This window comes from Stegostoma tigrinum, chromosome 13 (assembly GCF_030684315.1).
Source record: "Stegostoma tigrinum isolate sSteTig4 chromosome 13, sSteTig4.hap1, whole genome shotgun sequence".
Classification (NCBI taxonomy): domain Eukaryota; kingdom Metazoa; phylum Chordata; class Chondrichthyes; order Orectolobiformes; family Stegostomatidae; genus Stegostoma; species Stegostoma tigrinum.
Genome location: NC_081366.1, coordinates 15,887,818 through 15,908,327, shown reverse-complemented (window position 1 = coordinate 15,908,327; position 20,510 = coordinate 15,887,818). Strand labels below are relative to the sequence as shown.

The 20,510-nt window shown below is 39.5% G+C and overlaps 2 protein-coding genes across 4 annotated transcripts in view; one reads left to right on the top strand and one right to left on the bottom strand.

The window, feature by feature from the left end:
* LOC125458427 (cationic amino acid transporter 2-like) overlaps nucleotides 1–20,510 on the bottom strand; it is a 147,076-nt gene that overhangs the window by 58,892 nt on the left and 67,674 nt on the right. The gene's annotated exons all lie outside the window — the stretch shown is intronic.
* Nucleotides 1,915–20,510, top strand: part of LOC125458341 (fibroblast growth factor 1-like) — a 47,864-nt gene continuing 29,268 nt past the window's right edge. The window contains exons 1-2 of one of the 3 annotated variants that reach the window (XM_048543548.2): nucleotides 1,915–2,024; nucleotides 4,157–4,447. The gene's annotated coding sequence lies outside the window, so the exon portion shown is untranslated. The remainder of the gene's footprint in view (nucleotides 2,025–4,156; nucleotides 4,448–20,510) is intronic. The other 2 variants (XM_048543546.2, XM_048543545.2) reach the window with 2 other exon arrangements.

Sequence of the window (20,510 nt, the reverse complement as noted above, 5' to 3'; positions counted from 1 at the left end):
CATGGTTCCAATCACTACATAAATATTGACGAGGAATCGGGGGGGCTACGCTGTAAAAATGTCAAGGGCCATTTTACAGCTATTTGATAGGGTAGCGAGGACTTCATTTTAGTATGACATCCAAAAGATGACATTCCTGAGAGTGGAGCACTACTTCAGTGCTGCAGTGATGTACAAGTCTAGAATTTGTTCTCAGTTCCTGTTTTCACTCAAATAAGAGTGCTACCAACTGAGCAAGGGCTGACCCTAGAGATATTATCATTAAATATAAGACCTTCCTTAAAACGTCTATGAGGTTGTGGAATGCTCTGCCAAAATTATTGATTGCAGTAGAGACCATGTCTGACTGGCACATTGAGCATATTGGGAGTAAAAAATAAATAGACACAGGTTATGTGCACACGTTTAGAACAACCACTTGTGTTGAGAATAAATTCCAACATGAACTGGTTGTGCTACACAATTTCTTTCCTTGTTCTAATTTCCACGTAACCCTACTTAGTGGTTATTCAGGGTTACATAAATTGATGAACCAATTTTGATAAATTGCCCCAAGAGATGTCATGGAGATTTTGAAGGTCAGATTTAAACAAGAGGAAAGGGCATGGATTGAGTAAAGAGGAATGTGAAACATGACAGATTGGAAGCATCATAGAATCACACAATTGTCATGACACAGAAAGAGCATATTCAGTCCATGGAGCCTGTATTACTTCCATTACCTAGTGCCAATATTGTGCCTTTTCCCCGTAGCACTGTTACTAGATATTTTTAACCAGTCTGTTCAATGATGCTCTGACACAGCTCTGAAGCAGGTGGGACTTGGGACTCCTGGTTTAAAGGTAGGAACATGAGCACTACACCACGAGAGTCCTCAGTCCACACTGTTTCTATTTAAATAATCAATGCTGTCTTGAAAGACTCAAGTAAGCCTGCCTCCGACGCATTTCTCAACAATGCATTCCACACCCTCACTGTTCACTGTGTGAAAAAATCTTTTTATCTCATCTCACACTTGCTTCACTTGTACATTACTTTAATCGCGTTTTCTCTTTCTGTGAGTAGGAAGCATTTCTTGGTATCTATTCTGTTCAGCTCACTGATTATTTTGAAAACCTCTCAGTCTTCTCTTCAAGGAAAACAGACCTAACTTCCAGGTTATCTCTCCCAAGGAGAAGAAAATTTCTCTAGGAGGCTCTGATTTCTATAACTTTGGAACAAGGTCAGCGAGAATTGACGCCAACAGACAACTGGGGCACATTTGACCTGTCAATGAATTTATAAGCAGCAGGTCATAAGAACTTTAGAAATAATTTTAGCTGGAAATGAAAGCATTGAAAGAAAATAATGAAGAGAAGAAAGGTTCTGGCAAAGAAAAGTTTAGACTTAGCAAGCAAGAAAAGCAAATTGAATAGTATTATTACTTACATAAAGAATGAAAATGATATAACTTGGGGAAAATTTCAGTGATATTTGTCAGGGTTTTCCTACAGTGACTATATTTTAATGTCCTATTACTAGCTATAAAACGTCTTGAGAGAAAGAAAGGCCCAATAAAAATGCAATTTTCCTTGCTTTCTGGTTTTGTTGTAAGGATAAATAATGATAAAGTGTGAAAGCCGAGCAGGAAAGTGAAAATATTCCAAAATGTGCAAGCCTGCATTTTAAGTGTTTAAGCATATGCCTGTGGGGCCATACTGCCTGTGAGAATCCTGATGCTTTTTGCAAATGACTGAAGTGTAATGCCAGTAACAAATCGCCAGATGGCAACACTATATAATGGAAGAAATGCAATTGGTCAAATACATGAATGACGATGATGAGTGGGCTGAAAACTGATTGCATTGTGACTGTCAACATTTTGTGGCGATATTTTTCATAGACATTAGCAAATTTGTCCCCTTCCTGTTTTATCAATACTCAATATTTTATAATATAGGAAAATGTCCCAAGTCTTTAAAGGAAGAGTATTGGATTAAATTTTCCATCATTTTTAACAGATGAACAAATGTTTGGATAAAGAGGTAAGACTGCTATCTCGAAGCAACTAAAAATAAATATTGATATACAAACTCCAAATCCTTTACTCTTTTACAGTAGTTTTGAAAATTAGATGACAAGATACAGCTGCACAACAAGGTGTTAAAAATATAGCTTTATTTATTTATATATTTAAATATGTATAAACTGATCGAGAATTGATGGATCCAAGCCAGACTTTGGAACCAAAAGTGCACCCATTGTCTCAAAGATAATTTATGCTCAAATTTGATTAGAAGGCATCTAAATGTTGAATGAAAATGAATCAGAGTGAATGATCAAACCCACGCCACACATTTTTAAAAATTGAATATGGCACCATTCTTTATTCTGAGTCACAAGGTACCAGGTTTAATTCCCACTCAAGGGAGTGAGCACAAAAATCAAGATTGTACAATGCAGGGTGTACTGTTGTATTTGACATACTGTAAAAGATTCCTGCTGCCATTCCAAGAAAAACCAGGGTGGTATCCCTCAATGCATAACACAAAGGCAGATGATTTGTTCATTATCACATTGCTATTTAGATTAGATTCCCTACAATGTGGAAACAGAACCTTTGGCCCAACAAGTCCACACTGCCCCTTGGAGCATCCCACCCAGACCCATCCCCTATAACCCATGCACCCCTGAACACTACAGGCAATTTAGCATGGCCAATCCACCTAGCTGGTACATCTTTGGACTGTGGGAGGAAACTGGAGCACCTGGAGGAAACCCATGCAGACACAGGGAGAATGTGCAAACTCCACACAGGCAATTGCCCAAGGCTGGAATTGAACCTGGGTCCCTGGTGCTGTGACGCTGCAGTGCTAACCATTGAGCCACCATACGGCGCCCACCCCCCCACTTCCTGCACTACAACAGCCATTTCACTTCAGGAGTAATTCATTGCCTGTAAACTACTTTGATATATCCAGTAAATGTATAAAGCACAATATGTGAACTTTTACCTTCTTTCTTTATCCAAAAGTATTAGGTATGCATGTATTAGGATCTGTAATCAGGGAGATTTTATTGATGTAAGTTATGCTGTGTAATATGGAATATTAAATATATGTATATATACAAATATAGAATCACAGAATCCCTACAGAAACAACTTCTCCACAGCCTCACTAAGATCTACAAGACCTCATTGAATCTTATATGCCTCAATAAGGTCTCCTCCCATTTTCCTAAACTCAAACCTACTCAACCTCCCCTCATGGGAAAATCCCACCATGCACTGATCCATGCAGTGAACCTCCTGGACTGCCTCCAATGCCAATATATCTTTCTTTAGATAAAGGAGCCAAAATTTTCACCGTATTCTAGGTGTGATCTAATTTGTGCCTTATACTGTTGTAGCAAGACTTCCCTATTTTTGTACTCTATTCCCTTTGAAATAAAGGCCAACATTCCATTTGCCTTCCCTAGCACCTGCTCAACTTTTACATCGACATGTGGAAAGAAAATACTGAGTAGGTTTTGATGAGGGAACATTTTCCATCAGAAAATGTTCAAAAGAGCTTGCAATAAAGACTTGGAAAAATAATGTTTTTTTTGGCCTTGCAAGAAAATCTTTACAAATTAGAAAAGAATGGTTGAGCAAGAACTATATTTCAGAAAAGTAGATCAGACCTTAATGATGAGCCAGGTTTATGGTTGGTGATGCACCTGAGCAGAGGATAGACAACTGAAGAGTATGTGGGAGTTTTTTACTTAAAGGCACTTACACTCAAAGTTCCACAATCCTTTAAGCAGCATCATTGGCTTCTGACCCCTATTTCTCAATGCTAGAGTATTCATAGAATCCCTACAGTGTGGTAACAGGCTCTTCGGCCCAAAAGGTCCACACTGACCCTCAGAGCATCACACCCAGATCCTTCCCCCTATAACCCACCTCATCTACACATCCCTGAACACTACGGGCAATTTAGCATGGCCAAACTACATAGCCTGCACATCTTTGGACTGCCAGTAGGGAGAAATTCAAAAACTTTGACTTGACATGACATACTGGGAATAAAGGATCCAACTGGATGAGAATAATAACAAAACTCAAGCTGCCTCTGAAAGCTAGATTCTAATCATGTCACTATTTACTGATCCAATGTTTCTTTTCACGTCAAAGAAAGGAATAACCGAGAAGAAATGGGAGCAGAGAGGTTAAAAAGCATTTGCTGGTTGTTCACGTGTCTGTTGTTTGCAGCATTGTGTCGTCCAGCCCTAACCTCACAGTCTCGCAGGGACAGTCAGCTGAAGGATTAGAACTCTGACTGGGTATCAGCATTGGCAGTCGAGCTGAAGCAGTATTCACACAGACAACTTTTGTATTCAGACGTTGGTGGGGCCTCTAGTTCTGTGTGCACTCCTCCTAACTGTGCTTTCCTGCACATTCCCAATACTCCAGCCTCATAGAAAGGTAAGGTGAACAATTTTTTTGAATAAATAAGTCTTGGGGATACCAGAACCACAGGAGCCTCGGAGCTGTCAGAATGGCAATCTATTTTGTAGGCCGATGTGGGTTATATTTCAGCAATCAACAGATTAAACCTACTCTTGCATGAGTCTTTGAATGATTTATGTATGTAAGATAAAAACTACATTGAGGCAATCAATTTATTGCACGAGATGAGTTTCATGCTATTCCAATATGGATATTTGCTTTTAACAGCAATAACCTATGATTTAACTATTTGGGGTCAGTTCGAATGCAATAAAGACTTGAATTTCAAAACATTTTGTTCTTTTTTTTACTGCAGATTAAAGTACATTTTTAGACCATCTTGAAAAGGTTAATAAGATTAAAAAGATCCCTGTTAAAGCACAGTGGACAATGCTGAGCAATTATGTTCAGATACGCTACAAAGAGCTAAATTCAGATTTGAACTGAAGACATTTATAGTTAGACTAACCACAAATCACCTAAATATTTGGTCTGCATGACAAAAAATGTGCCATTTTTTGAAATGTCTACGGGGCACTGTCAAAATTCTCATTGCCATCCTACATCGAAGAGCTTTTGCTTGGCTGCAAGGGATGTGGAGGGGAGGTGCCTTTCAGTCCAGTTTACACATGAAAAGAACAGTTTCATTCTCTGTTTTAGAACTGTGTCATATTTTCCCCACCTTAATTTTCTCCCTTCTTTCTAGAATGTGGTGGAGGTAAAGTTAACCTGTTAATGATTCAACTACCTCTTGGCACATCACTCCCAAAGAATTCAATGGAATTCAATATTGCCAATACTTTCTTTCATTCATTCATGAGGTGTTGGCATTGCTGGCTGGGCCAGCATTTACCCTCCATTATAAAGGTGGTGAGCTGCCTAATTGAATTGCTGGAACCGATGTGTTGGGTATATCCACAATGCTGTTAGGAAGGGAGTTCCAGCATTTTGATCCAATGACAGTAAATGAACAGCAATGCAGTTCCAAGTCAGGATTTAGTGAGGTTTGGACAGAAGTTTGCAAGGGTGGTGTTCCCATGCCCCTTCTGTTCTTGTCCTTCCAGAAAGGTGGAAGGTGTTGTTGAAGGAGCCTTTGCAAGTTATTTCAAAAGTCACCAGTTCACATTGGTTGTGCAGGAAGTGAATAATCAAGGAGGTGAATGAGGTGCCAGTCAAGCAGGTTGTTTTGTTCTAGGATGATGTTGAGTTTCTTGTCGAACATATTTGCATCTGCACTCATCCAGGCAAATAGCGGTATACCCTCGCACCCGCAACTTGTCTTGTAGATGGTAGACAGGTTTTGTGGAATCAAAATTACTCACCTTGGAATTCCTTGCCTCTTACCTGCTCTTTTTAGACATGATATTTTTATTGCTGAACAAGTCAGTTTCTTGTTAAGAACCTGCTTTACCTAAAGGCAAAACAGTCCCAAGTGTTCATACTGGAGTGCATGCAATAATTGTCAGCTGTTTTTCTGTTCTTCACATGGGTGAGCTGACTTTTCACATGAGACTGGGCTGGAAGCATTTTAGGCTTTTTGATCATGCAGGACTCTTCACAGAAGAGTATGAAATTACCATTGCCCAATATTGTCATACTTAGCAAAGGACATTGGTTCATTTTGATACCTATTCAATGTGGTTTCTAAGTAAAATACCACTGCCTTAATGTTATGGTCTGAGTGTTGCCTATACTTTAGACCTTGTAACATTTACATGAAAATGGGGTTCACGTTGGGACAGATGTCTTGAAGGTTTTCAACAGCTTAACTATCTACACTTCTATAAGATCCCAGACTTACAGAGTCAGAATTCTGTGGTGACTGATTTCATAGAATTAAGATACAAGGACTGTAGGCAGGTTATTACTGTGATTATTTCTGCTACTGAAGGTGAGGCAGGTGCCTTTATGCTTGTGTGTCATCATGGTGATGGCACCTAATTGCCTTAAGAGTGCACTGCCTGTTTGGTCTGGGATCTATGCATTAATGCAACATAGCATTTTCCTTTAAAAAGTGGGACCCTTTTCTAGTAAATGTACAAGGATACATATAGACACATTATCTCTTTACATTAAGATCCCCCTGTGGATAAATAACATGAGCAGATACACTCCTTACAGTTATGAAGACTTGGTTACACACCTTCACTCTGTGCATTGTTTACCACCTTGGATGGATATGTGTCATTTATCATGGGTGTGTGTTTTCTGGCACTAACATGATATCAGTATCCAATTCATCATCATGTGATGGATGGTTGATTAGATGCAGTTTCGATATGTCCCCTAATTCTTCGCAAGACTTTACTGTTGCTCATGACATTACCATACGACTAAACGTGGACACAATGTCATAGTGTCTTGGCACAAACCCATTTAAACATATGCTATTCTTAAACTCTAACATTATGACTAGGTTCAAGTTGGAATAACTGCCTGAGCATGCATTGATTTTGCTCTTGTGCAATTTTCTTTCTTCATCACGATGCATCGTGCACATGTGTTCAGATGATGGAGTGTGGGAGAGATGAACTGCTGGATCAGTCTTCTTGAGAGCTGCCAGGGAAGGCTAACCCTTGCCAGGAGGAGTAGCACATGAACTTAACAGCTATCTAGAAATCTTGGCAAGTCCCTTTGCGTTTCACTATCCTCGATTTTATATTGCAGACAGTGCATTCTTCCAGACCGTTAGATTGAGGACAATAGGAATAAGTATTACATTGAAACCTCAATTTCTACCTGTTCTGCATTAGTGTTCTACAGGCCATTGTCAGACCCATTTTGGTGAAGCACACTGATGTACTGAATATGGAGGTTAATGTTTCAATAGCTTTTGGACAAGTCTTATCTTTGACTTGTTGCACAAAATGACATTTAATGAAGTAGCCACTGACCGGAATGTAATTTTATCTTTGTGCATGGAAAAGATCTGTCACAATCTTGCACAATGCCTCTGAAAGAATTCAATATAGAATAAGATGCTCTTTCAATATCTTGACAAATGCTAGGACAATATATGGACTTATATGCCAATAGAAACATAGAAATAATACAGCCCAGAATCATGTTAATCAAGCCAATCTCATAGACATTTTTCTGCATCCCTGTAGACTAGATGCATTCAATCCAGCATGACCTTATGTAGAGCTTGGTGAATTATGGCTTGTTTGCCTTTAAAAATTACATTTGTGGAGAGTCCAAGTTCATCATCTCTGAATGGCGGAGAAGCATGCCTGCTCATGGATCTGTTGAATGTGTTCAGGCCACCCACTGATGATCTCATTGAGTTGTTGCAGCTGGTTACCATCTGATATGGTTTATTGAATCTGTTTTGCTCAGCTGTGAACAAAACATGCAATTTGATGTTAAGTCTATCTTCCAATGCAGATTCAACAACTCGTTTGTAGGTCTAAAGTAATTTCATGCTCTTAGCAGGATTTAGATGTTGTCTAAGAGCTTTGTAAGTTATGATTTTAGAACCGGGTTTATGTTGTACATCTTAATCTTATAGCGGGCTCTTCATAAGTAATGATTTGTGTCATCGAGGTACTCAAGTGACTTTTGAAAGATCATTTTTAATGGCTTATAGCTGGTGTGGACAATTAAATGTTTGGCCAATAGCGATGTGTGAAGCCATTGTGTTCCAAAGTCAGAGCAAGAGTTTCTCTTTCACTGTTGGAGTACTGAACTGTTGTAATGACCTTTGAACCAAACACAATAGTCTTGTCATCTGTAATAGACATGCTCCAAGACCTTCCTGGGCTCATTTCTTACTACTGCCAAGTATGGAGGGATCATTACATTGAATTACACATTTACTGAATGATAAAGCACTTTTGTGAGATTGAAAAATATGTTGGCGATCTTCCTATTGTATCTATGGATTGTCCTTGCGGAGAAGTTCTTGAACAGGACAGACTTAGTCAGAAATGGATAAAAAATTGAAGAAACTGAGACATCTTTTGTAAGCCATCTTTATCTTGCATTGTAGGTATCTTCTGCATATCTTCTATTTTGGCAGGATCAGATCCATACTGTTTGATGAGTCTGTCGAATGGCAGAAATTGATCGGTTCATGTTGACTCGACAACTTTTTTCGATTTGAAAATAAGACCATGTTTTCTTGCTACCATCATGGTCTGATAAAGGTTTGAGTTATGCTCATGTTTAGATCCTCTAAGGACCACAATGTCATCTGTGATACAGAGACAACCCAGAACATTCTTGATGATGCAATCCATATGTGGTTGGAATGTGTCCTGGTTGGAGGACAATCTAAACAGTAATCTGTGGAAATAGTGTCTTCTGTGCTCTAAAAGTGATCAGCTCCTGCAATAATGGGGAAAGAGATATTGACTAATACTCATTCTTAACATCAAGCTCATAAAATGGCTCGGCATATGTGTATTTGGGATTAAGTACTTCCAAAGTAGGAATATTGTGTGGACATCTCTTTACTGCATTGTTTTGCCATCTTGGGTCCAAGCATACATGTATTTTCAAGAAAAATGGCGCTATACAAGTACTGGAATTACAGCAGTCAGCATGGTGCTTGACTTTGAAGATTATATTTGTACCATTGAGCTAATCTATATGCATGTTGTCCATACCAGCAGGGCGATGCTGAGTTGGGAATGCCCTTTCATATGTTCTACTGCATTGCCTTTAAAATTACCAAAAGAATTAACTTTGTCTTGGCCAACGCTATGTCATGTTATATTCGATGTAACAGCGTGAAATTTCTGGAATTGCAACAGAGGCTTTTTACCTTGTAGGCTGTGATAAAATGTACATTCCTGCATGCTGACTGATCCTAAATACTGGCCCAGCTGTTTCAATAATGTAAAAGCATTCAGGTATCTGTCTTGGGCAGCCATATTGACATGATAACATGGATAATGCCAATGCATGGGCTGCCAGATTGGGTATAATATTTAGCTTATCACGTATGGCCTGCACCATACTGTGGTAGTTTCATGAGTAAGATGTGAAAAGGGATGATCTTCACACCAGCACCAATTGTGGTACATAATGCATGCTGCCCATTCTTTTTGGGGTATATCATTTCGAGGGTGGTAAAGGTTCAACTTTTCTGACAGCATCATGTCATGTGTTAAACTAACCACATCTACGGCCTTACTGGGATCTGTAATTTGTGGGGGCAGATAGTCCTTCGATTTCATTGGCCATCGACGGAATTTTGAAAATATCCTTAACATTTTTCCTTTAGTTGACTTTTGATCAAACACTGTTGTGGATCATTGCACTTTGGGTTTATCTGAATAATTGGAATTCTTGCACATGTTAACATAAATGTCCTTCTGAAAAACATAGTTTGCACTTTAAATAATTCATTCATTGGATGTAGGCATTGCCGGCAAAGCCAGCATTTATTATCCATCCTTTAAGAGTCAAACACATTGCTCTGTGTCTGGAGCCCAGACCAGAGACGGGCATTAGTGAACCAGATGTAGTTTTACAACAATCATCGTGATCACCATTGGGCAAGCTTTTCATTCCAGGTTTTCATCTGTGTTAAATTCCACCTTGTGCCCTGCTGGGCTTTGAAATCATGTCCTCAGAAAAATGCCAAGGGTTGTAGAGTACTAGCCCAAGACAATTTACACAATTCCACCACCTCCCCTAAATACATTTCAAATAATGCACACCGTTTCAAGTTAAAGGTCTGTATATTTTACTGACCCTGCTGCTGGCTGCAGAAGTTGTTGCACAGTGACCTGTTGTTTATCCACTACAACTTGCATCTTTCATCTAACACAGCATGAATGACATATCCTTTGGATATTTCATCTTTTGTTTGCTGTTGTGAAGGATGTAATGAGTGTGGAGACAGTGACCAATTCCATGAGCCTTTCAGCTAAGTCCGCTTTAGTGAAATCATGTTCTGTATTTTTGTGTCAACTCCTGTCTTTTTTTTAAGCTGACTGCTGCTGATACAGCATGAACTAAAAGCCAAGTTGATGCAAATCCTAAGCCAATTTTCTAAAAAAAAGTTGGGAAAAATTGTCAGAAATTTTGCATTAATCATTGGACATAGCTGAGGAATTGACATTTCTTAATCTTTCTTTCCTGAAAACAACAAGGTGTTTGACAAAAACAAAACCAGAAATTGCTGCTAAAGCTCAGCAGAGAAATCGGGGTAAATATTTTGGGTCAAGTGACCTGCTGAGCTTTTCCAGCAATTTCTGTTTTTGTTTCTGACTTGCAGCATCCACAGTTCTTTCAGTTTTTTTCTTAATTAAGGTGTTTGCCTGCTTTTCCATGTTAACTAGTTGTTGATTCAAGAAGCATGGATTGACTGAAAATCAGAAATTGCTGGGAAAATTCAGTGGGTCTGGCAGCATCTGTGGAGAGAAATCAGGGTTCATTTTTTTGGGTCCAGTGTGAACCTTCTTCAGAACTGATTGTATCTTGGAAAAGATTGGTATATATGCTGGAGGATTGGTGGGGGAAGGGGAAGGAGTAAGCGATCAGCAGAGATGAAACCCAGAGAAATGGAAAGAAATAGTTGAGCAGACAAAGGAGCGATAAAGGTCAGCCTGGGAGAATGAATATGGGTTGTGTACTGTAGCAGCACATGCGATGACAGTGGTCACCCAGTCTGCACTTTGTCTCTCCAACATAGAGGAGGCTGGATTGTGAGAAGCGAATACAATACGAGACTAAATTGCATTAAGTGCATGGAAATGACTGCTTCAACTAGAAGGTGTGCCCTGGGCCTTGGATAGTGAAGAGGGAAGAAGTAAACAGGCAGGTGCTACACTTTTCATGATTACATGAGAATGTGCTGTGGGGATGTGGGGAGATGGTGGGAGTGGAGAAGGTGGGACTAAGGTGTTCTGGAAGGATTTTTGAGTTTTTTATTCTTTGTTCAATATGACAGGAGTGTAGATTGTCAATCCTTGCTTTCTGTATGTTCCATTTTGTTTTGTCGTTCTATGCTCTTTAGAATGGTCTGGACTCCATGAGGTCCCATAGCATGAAGGCAAACATAAGCAAGGAAACCTCCTGTTGGCTGCAGCCTATCCAGAAAGCCACCCCCATCTACACTCTCTCAGCTAAAATATCAGTCCTTCATGAAGTATCCACTACTTATTTAAATAGGCACAATAGAAAGTGAAGACAATGTGTATTGGTGGAAGCAAATTTTCGCAAACTAATCTTAGCCAATACCACTTAATGATAGAGGTGGAAAATACTATGAAATACCAGGAGCAACAAAATACCAAGAGAAAAAAAAGTATCATATAATTGCAGTAGTATAGATCTGATTATAACAATGAGGGGAAGATTCCAGAAGACACTGAAGAAAAAGAAAGACTTCAAGCTTTTAGTTGTTTTAAGAGCATTTCCTCTTTCAGAAGTTGCAACCAGTCAGTCAGCAGCTGAAACATGATTAAAGGCAAAGGAGGATGGCAATATCCATGGAAGCAATGATTAGGAAAGATCAGTAATCCAAAAGATAAACTTAACTTAGAAGCTGGTAAGAAGTGCCGGGGCAAGTGTGTGGACTATGAGAAGAGAAGAAACAGCTACATTTAGATAGTATGGAGGCCTTCGTGAAGGAGACTCTTTAAAAAGCAATTAAAGGCTCTGAAAGGTAAAAGCTGGAAATCACTAATGAAAAAACAAAATCACTTATGTAAAATGGGACAAAGACAAAGGAATTGTAAAGCAGAGAGCTCTCATATCTCTCAGCAAGCACCAACAACATTGACATTAGACTCCTAGAGGCTACAAGGAACTGTAAAGGAAATAGATTAGACTGAGGCTACAGAGTCAGAAAGCTCTCGGAATTTATTATCTCGGAACTCTCTGCCACAGAACAGTTGAGGCCAAAACATTCAATGTTTTTAAGAAGAAGATAGATATAATTCTTAGGGCCAAAGGGATCAAAGATTATCGGTTAAAATCCTGAAATTCCTTCCCTAATGTCATTATGGGTCTACCTCCAGCACATGGACTGCATCACCTCAAGAAGGCAGCATACCACAAACACCTCAAAGGAAATTAGGAATGAGCAATAAATGCTGACCAAGCCAGCAATACAACCCACATCCCACAAGTGAGTTTAAATAAAAGAGCAGTAACGTGGTACAGAGTTGGAGGATCAGGCGTGGTCACATTGAATGGCACAGCAAGCTCAAAGGGCCCAACAGTCTAGTCCTGATTTTACGATAAAGTAATCATGCAAAATGTTGAAGTCAAAGACTTGGAGAAAAGTAGGGTAGGGATAAATACAATACTGTCATCCATATGACTGAATAACGACTTAACAATGGGGGTAAAAGCTTGGAGGAAAATGGTGCATAAGATAATGGTCCTTGTATTCTTCACATTATATTGACTGTATTGACTGTATGCACTCTACTGATGTTATACGTAGTCTGTGGGTGGAGATAAGGACTGTAGCTGTTGGGGGCTATACATGTATTTTTACCATTCCACTAAGGTCCTATTAATTATGCTGACTGAATGTAGTTGTACTTACTGCTTTCATGTGATAAACCTACCTGTTATCCAAGAACAGTCTGTTCTGGAGATATTCCATTGTGGTCTCCCTCTACCAATAATCACTAAATTGCTTTTGTTCAGGCCCAAAACAAAGGAAGATTGGTGGTAGAGAACAACCTAAATCAACCCTTACCCAGTACCACATGCTGCTAAATTTGGCATATACCAAGAGTTTCAAGCATGGTCATCTGGGAAAGTACCACATGATAAGCAGGCACTTGCATCCTACACAGCCTCCAAGGGAACCAAGAATATGACTGGAGATTAATGCAATGCGTGTTAAGAGAGTTGGTGGTCCGGGGGAGGTGGGGAGAAGTAGGAGTTGAAAGAAAACTGTAAATAGCTCATGAGACTAATAGTTTATGGGAAAAAGCAAACTTGGAAAGCCCGTGGAGTAACGTGTTAGCTATATTATTTCACTAACAAAAGCTACCAGGCATTTGTGGAATTAGCTAGGTCAAAATAACATCAGGTTACTTTGGATTGAATCAAGGAAACACTAGTGACACCCTGTTTATAGAGATGTTGTGATACATCTCTGCAGCAAGTGGGACTTGAACCCAGGCCTTCTTGCCCAGAGGTAAGGACACCATTGCTATGCCACTAGAGACCTGAAGCCTGACTGTACTATGCTTCTACTTAATGTCTACAGGCAATGAATGGTAACAGTTTCCATTTGTCTTGTCTTGATCCCTGTGATCCTCTTAGAAGCTCTTATCAATATTTCTGCATGCACTTCCTACAAAAAGCACGGCATCAACTTGCCCAAGCGCTTTCAATAGAACCCTCCAACCCCACAACCCTGACCACTTAAAGGACAAGAACAGCAAATGCATGGAAACGTTACCTTAAGTAGATTACCCCTTCAATATATATTATTACCTCTTCAAGATATATGATCCATCCATCCATATCATCATTCCTTCGCTGATCAACAGATTAAAATGTTGGAACTTCCCACTCCAACCTCACATGCAAGATCACTGTGGCTGTATATATACTACAAAGATTACAATGGATCAAAAGGTGGATTGCCGCCACCACCTCATCAATATTTAGATATTGGCAATCAATGCTGGCCCGTCCAATAATGCTCCCACCCTAATTTTTTTTTTAAACCTTGTAGACACAAGCGAAAACATTCCTCAATAACAGAAGGATGTGAATGGGAGGAGATCGCTGTGAAACACATAAGACTTTGCAGCAGCTTTTTATAGGAAAAGCACTATTGGCTTGCTTCCCTTGCCTGGGGAATGTAAAATAACTAAGTCCCAATAAGGTTGGGTGGTGATGGTCAAACATTACCACTGAAATCAAAAGAACTTTCTTCACTTGGAAATTGTGAATATTGGGATTCTGCATCAGAGAGGTTTGTGAATAAACACATCACAAAGAGAAATTATTTTCAGGAATTGCCACAAAGCCCTATTTGTATCAGTGACAATGTAACCAGTCACCTCAGAGCTCCAGCAAATCACAAATCAGTGGTTTGAAGATAGCCATTACCATATCATGCAGTATGAATACTGAATACAACAAGGGTATTGCAACTGATCTCATCACCCTGGGAATACCTTTCTCCCCTCACCTGGATAGTCACAAAGTACATACTGATAAGAAATTGAGAGTTAAGGGTTATAATGAGAGGGTGGGTAAGTGGAGCTGAGGCCATGTAAAGATCAGCCATGATCTTACTGAATGGCAGAGTGGGCTCAAAGAGCCAGATGGCCTACTCCTGCTCTTTTGCAAAAACACAGTACTGAGTCAGAGATAACAAGGTGTAGAGCTGGATGGATACAGCAGGCCAAGCAGCATCAGGGAGCAGGAAAGCTGATGTTTCGGGCTTAGACCCTTCTTCGAAAAAATGGTAGAGCTACACAGTACAGAGTCATGTTGCAATAATCATTTCTGATCCCACCTGCTGTCCGAGTACATTATTGATGAAGAATAAACAATAGGTCACAAAACTGGAAGGGAAATCAGTGCCCTTGAGATTACAGCCTGAGAAGAACAGAAGGAAATCGAGCAAGGGGAATAACGTTATACAAAGTAGCTGGTTACCAATCCAACAAAAATGGATTTTGGAGTTTTAGTGAGGAACACTGGCATCTAGTGGTTTAAGTTAAATAGAAAACACTGCATGCTTTGAGCTTGAAGCAAAAAGAATACTTATGGGATGACGTATCAGATATGGAGATGATGGAATGAAACAAATAGACAGCATGGAATTCTGGTGCACAATCCTGCAAGGTAATGTGATGCACCCAAGTTATATTCTTAAAAGGTATTTTGAAGTACACAATGTACATTAGTTGATTCAGTATCCTCCTCTTTGAAACTGAATGATGTTACATGCTGAATGTTCAATGGCTTGTAATTCTAACCCACATATTGGCTAAAAACATAAGTGAATCTTGAATTCAGTTCATAGCAAGATATCATATTATTGTGATTTAGAATAACACCAATCTGGAAGCAAAAACTTGCATTTATATAGTAGCTTTGCCATTGAAAAGCATCATAAGATAGTTCACAATGGTACTTTTTAAAAATTTAACACAGGAATAAAAATTGATATATCAGGAAGAACACTTGGTTAATGAGCTGAAATTTAAGCAAGGTCTTACAGGATTGTATGGCATAGAAATACAAATGAGGACGATAAGTTGTAATAATTGAAACCCAGCAATGGATATCAATTGTAATTTCCTAAGGACCAGTGTCAATGGAATTGAGAAATTTAGTGCAGAAAAAAGAGATAAAGATTGGAAGAGGTAAAAATTTGAGGTGCAGAAGGGATCATGACTTAAAGTATATCAGAACACAATCATTCCATAGAATCGCTACAGTGTGGAAGCAGGCCATTCAGTCCATGCCAACCTGCCAAAGAGCATCCCACCCCGACTCAACCCCTATCCTATCCTGCAATTCCCAACCCCGACACTATTGGCAATTTAACATGGCCAATCCACCTAACCTGCAAATCTGTGGACTGTAAGAGGAAACCCACACAGCCACAGAAAATGTGCAAATTCCACACAGAGAGTCACCCAAGGTTAGAATTGAAACAGGGTCCCTAGTGCAGTGAGGCAACAGTGCTAGTCATTGAGCCACCATGCTACCCCAAATTATTAGACAATGGTCAAGCTGGACCTGACATGGAGTGGGATGTGGGCGGAAGAGATCTGAATGAGCCCAAATTAATAGAGGATGGAGTTTGGGAAATTTGCAGAATGATAATTGGATCAATAGAATCTGGAGGCAGCAAAGAGTTGCATGAAAGTTTCAGTAGAAGACGGTGATGAATGTTGGTTAGTGAGGGCAAAGGAGTTGAGGGAAAATCTTTAAAGTTTTTGAGAAGATTTGTAGCTCAGGATGTGGATGAGGTTGTAGATTTTCTCACTGAGCCAGTGTGTTGGATTGCTGACATTTCATCACCCTGCTCAGTGACATCATGATTGCGCCTCCAGTGAAGTGTCAGTGTTCTGTCCCACTTGTTATTCATATGCCTTAGTTTGCTGGGGTGATTGACATCACTTCTGGTTCTGCTTTTCAGTGGTTTGTCTATTGGGTCCAGTTCAATGAGTTTGTTGATGGAAATTCTTTTGGGAAGGGTTTAATGATAACAGTTTGGAAAGAGTGGAGGAATGTACAATAGTAGCTAGGATAGAATTCATAACAAGAGGTTAGATAAGGGTTTCAAGCAAACAGTCTCAAAAGGGCAGGAGTCAGTTTGGAAGGAAATGAAGAAGATGCCAGAGAGAGGGAGAAAGACAGAATAAAGAACTGAACTATTTAACCTTTTAAAGAAAGAGCTAATCCGATCAGTTTTACTTGTGTGTTTAGGACAAATCAGTAACTGCAAGGGGAGACCTTGGGCCTCTGTGACCAACTAAAGGAAAAATTATGTACAACTGAAATTGCTTTTTAACTAGTCAATGGAAAATATTGTATATGCGCACAACACAGACAAAATGCAAAATTTCAGTAAAATCTTTTTAATCAGTTTAAGAAAGGAGGATAGGACTCTGAGCATTAGTGTATAGAGAAATATGTTTCCAGCATCAAAGATAATGGGAACTGCAGATGCTAGAGAATCCATGATAACAAAGTGTGGGGCTGGATGAACACAGCAGGCCAAGCAGCATCTTAGGAGCACAAAAGCTGACGTTTCGGAAGGGTCTAGGCCCGAAACATCAGCTTTTGTGCTCCTAAGATGCTGCTTGGCCTGCTGTGTTCATCCAGTCCCACACTTTGTTATCTATGTTTCCAGCATATTCACTTTTCTCTCAAAGGACCAACAACGTGTGGCCCTTAATAAGATGCACCTCACCAGTGCCCATATTGGACGCCAGTCAGTTTCCTGGCATACACTGTGCCTGTTAAGGCTATAATTTGTCTGAGTTTGTCTCACTGGTCCACCAAAATGGCACGTGTTCCAGCATTGGTTTTGTTGCTGGCAGGCTCCATGGTATTGAATCAGAGACAGAAACTCCAATAGGCTGAATGACGGCCTTCTCTGCTGTCAAATTCAATAACTTTACAAATAAAACGTTAACATGGAAATGGTTATTTTAACAACGGGTGGCTTCAAGCTAAATTTACTCACAATGCGCTTGATTCTTTTGTCCCTCCCTTATAATCATTTTTGATTACTTCCTGTTTTTGGCTGTTTCCAGGCCACTGGCAACAAGGCAAGTACAGAGTTCAAAGTTGTTCTATTATTGTCATGTACTTAAGAAGAAACTGTGTCTGATACAGAAAACAAAACTGATCGTGCCTATTAGATATTTGAAACACATGAATAAAAAGTAGTTCTCCAGTCCCTTTGATGATATAAATCAAACCATAGTAAGCAGTCTGCGGAACAGGTGTGAAAGTATTCTTCCTTTCGGCATTAGGATGAAAGCACATGGTAAAACTCGATCCAGAATGTCTCAATTCATTGCTGCCCTATGTGAGCTGTTGAACTAAATTAATAATGGCCGCAGATTAAAGGATGGATCTGATAGCCTTGCTGGGACCACAGAGGGAGAAGGACAGAGATCAGGATGTTTTCGGCAAAGTCAATTTGAATTATTTTGACTTGAAGAGGGTAATTGTCTTTCATTTAAAGAGTCATTCCAGCTTTGTACATGAGAATAAGATGCAGAAATGTAATTACAGCAGTCCTGTTATTAAACCACTAATCTTAATTCCTCCGAATGTTTTTTAAATTTGGCTTGTGCAAAAACAGATAAATTGCAGAAACGTGTTTTTGACACTGCGAACCATTTCAGTTTAATTGTTACCATGTATGTTAGCATCTCTGAATTGAAACTGCTTAATATAGCGACAACACCCTTTTTAATTAACTTGGTCAGGAATCTTTCTTTCATTGTTCATTACAGACAGAGTACAGAATGTACTCAACCAGCCTAGGCTTGCAAAACATGGAACAAAACATCTACTGCTAAGTGTGATACCGTAATTGGACAGCATTCGCAAAACAATCGTGGATTTCATTAATCACTGAACACAATTTAAGATAAGCAGTCGAGATCAAAACGTTTCAGTGACAGTCGGAACTGCAGATGCTGGAGAATCTGAGATACCAAGGTGTAGAGCTGGATGAACACAGCAGGCCAAGCAGCATCAGAGGAGCAGGAAAGCTGACGTTTCAGGCTTAGACACTTCTTCAGGAAATTTCTGAAGAAGGATCTAGACCTGAAACGTCAGGCTTCCTGCTCCTCTGATGCTGCTTGGCCTGCTGTGTTCATCCAGCTCTACACCTTGTTATCTGAGATCAAAATATTACTTATTTACACTTGCTAGAATGATATACGTTCATATTCAGGAACACACTTTTTGGAAACTATTCAAGTCTTGTACCTTTTTCTGAGTCACTCAGGAGTTTAGGAAGCCTGTAGCTCACCATTGCTTTCTCCATTATAATACCTTGGCCAATCAGCACCCTTTTGCCTGGTGTATGAAGTGTTATGATTGTCTGAAATTTGGCATTCTTGTGTTTGTCCTGATAAGTTCAAAATGAAAAGCTTTCATCTCTTTCATTGAGGGGTGGAATTGGTATAGTGGTATAGTGTTATGTCACTGAAATGGTAAGTTAGAGTCTGAGACTAATTCTCAAGAGAGATTTTCAAATCCCACCATGCTAAATCATAAAAACTTAGTTCAATGAAAATCTGGAATTAAAAGGAATTAAAATGGCAACCATTGTTGATTATCACAAAACCCCATCCGATTTACTTATGTGCTTTAGAGAAGGAAATCTGTACTCCTTACCCTGCTGCACCTACCTGCGAACCCAGACCCACAGAAATGTAGTAAACTTTAACTGCTCTGAAACAGCCTAGGGATCTACTCAGTTCTAAGGCCATTAAGGATGGGCAACAAATGCCCATCTGGGCCAGCAAAGGCTACGTTGAAAAAGGATTAAAAATCATTCAAATTTTGTACTCTCATGTGGTTGCTTGCTTAGGAATTTTGGGATACAAGTTGACGGCATTGGTTCAAATTATTAAGAGCAACGTATAAAACCTTTTCTTGGCGAAGTACTATCAGTTATTTGAAGTTTCAGGATAACAAGAGACCTTCCAGTAGATGTAAAACAGGAAATATTTAGTTGTTTTTATGCGAACGCTGTCCCCCACTACCACGCATGTTTAGTTGTTGTTTATTTTGAAGTTGTCTCCTTAGCATCATCTGTGCTCTAACAAGTTGCATCCAATCGGCTATTATGCCATATTGTCCTCATCTACAAGCTGAGATGTTTGGCCATTTTCACCCAAGGGTCAAACTGGGGGAAAAGGCCATAAGATTTTTCCATCCTGTTTACGAAATATTGTGTCTTTTTAAAAGTTCTCTTGCGGAACATGGATGTGCCCAGCAAGGCCAGCATTTGTCACCCATCCCTAGCCACCCATGTAGATGTTTGAGCGTGTCTACAGGGCTGATCAATTAGTCCCACACTCCAACTCTTTCCCTGTAGCTCTGTAATTTTTTTACTCAGTTTGAGAGCCTCACTGCAGTCCATAAAGATGCATAGATTATCACATCTCTCAGCTATGTCTCAATGGCTTCACAATAATATTATGAAACCTACAATGCACTATTTTGTAAACAACTCAACAACTATTATCCACACAGAAATACCCCAAATATAAAAACAAGATAAATTGTTACTTTTCCTGGAACATTAGTTGAAAGAGTACTGCTGGCAAGAACAGTAAGGAAACCACTCTCCAGATCACAGTGTTTAGATCTACCCTAACAGGCCCCATTTGGAAATCTCAGCTGAAGTCAACCACCTCCAACAATAGAGCATTTGCTCAATGCTGCACCTCAGTGCCAGTTTAAGATTACATACTCCCAGGTCTATTCAATAGAACTTGACCCTGCTATTTTCTGTCTCAGAGGTCATTGTTACAGGAAGTGAACCATCCTAACAATTTCAAAACATGTCCTTTTCTTTAAACTGTGTTTTTGTTCTGCCATCTGATATCTA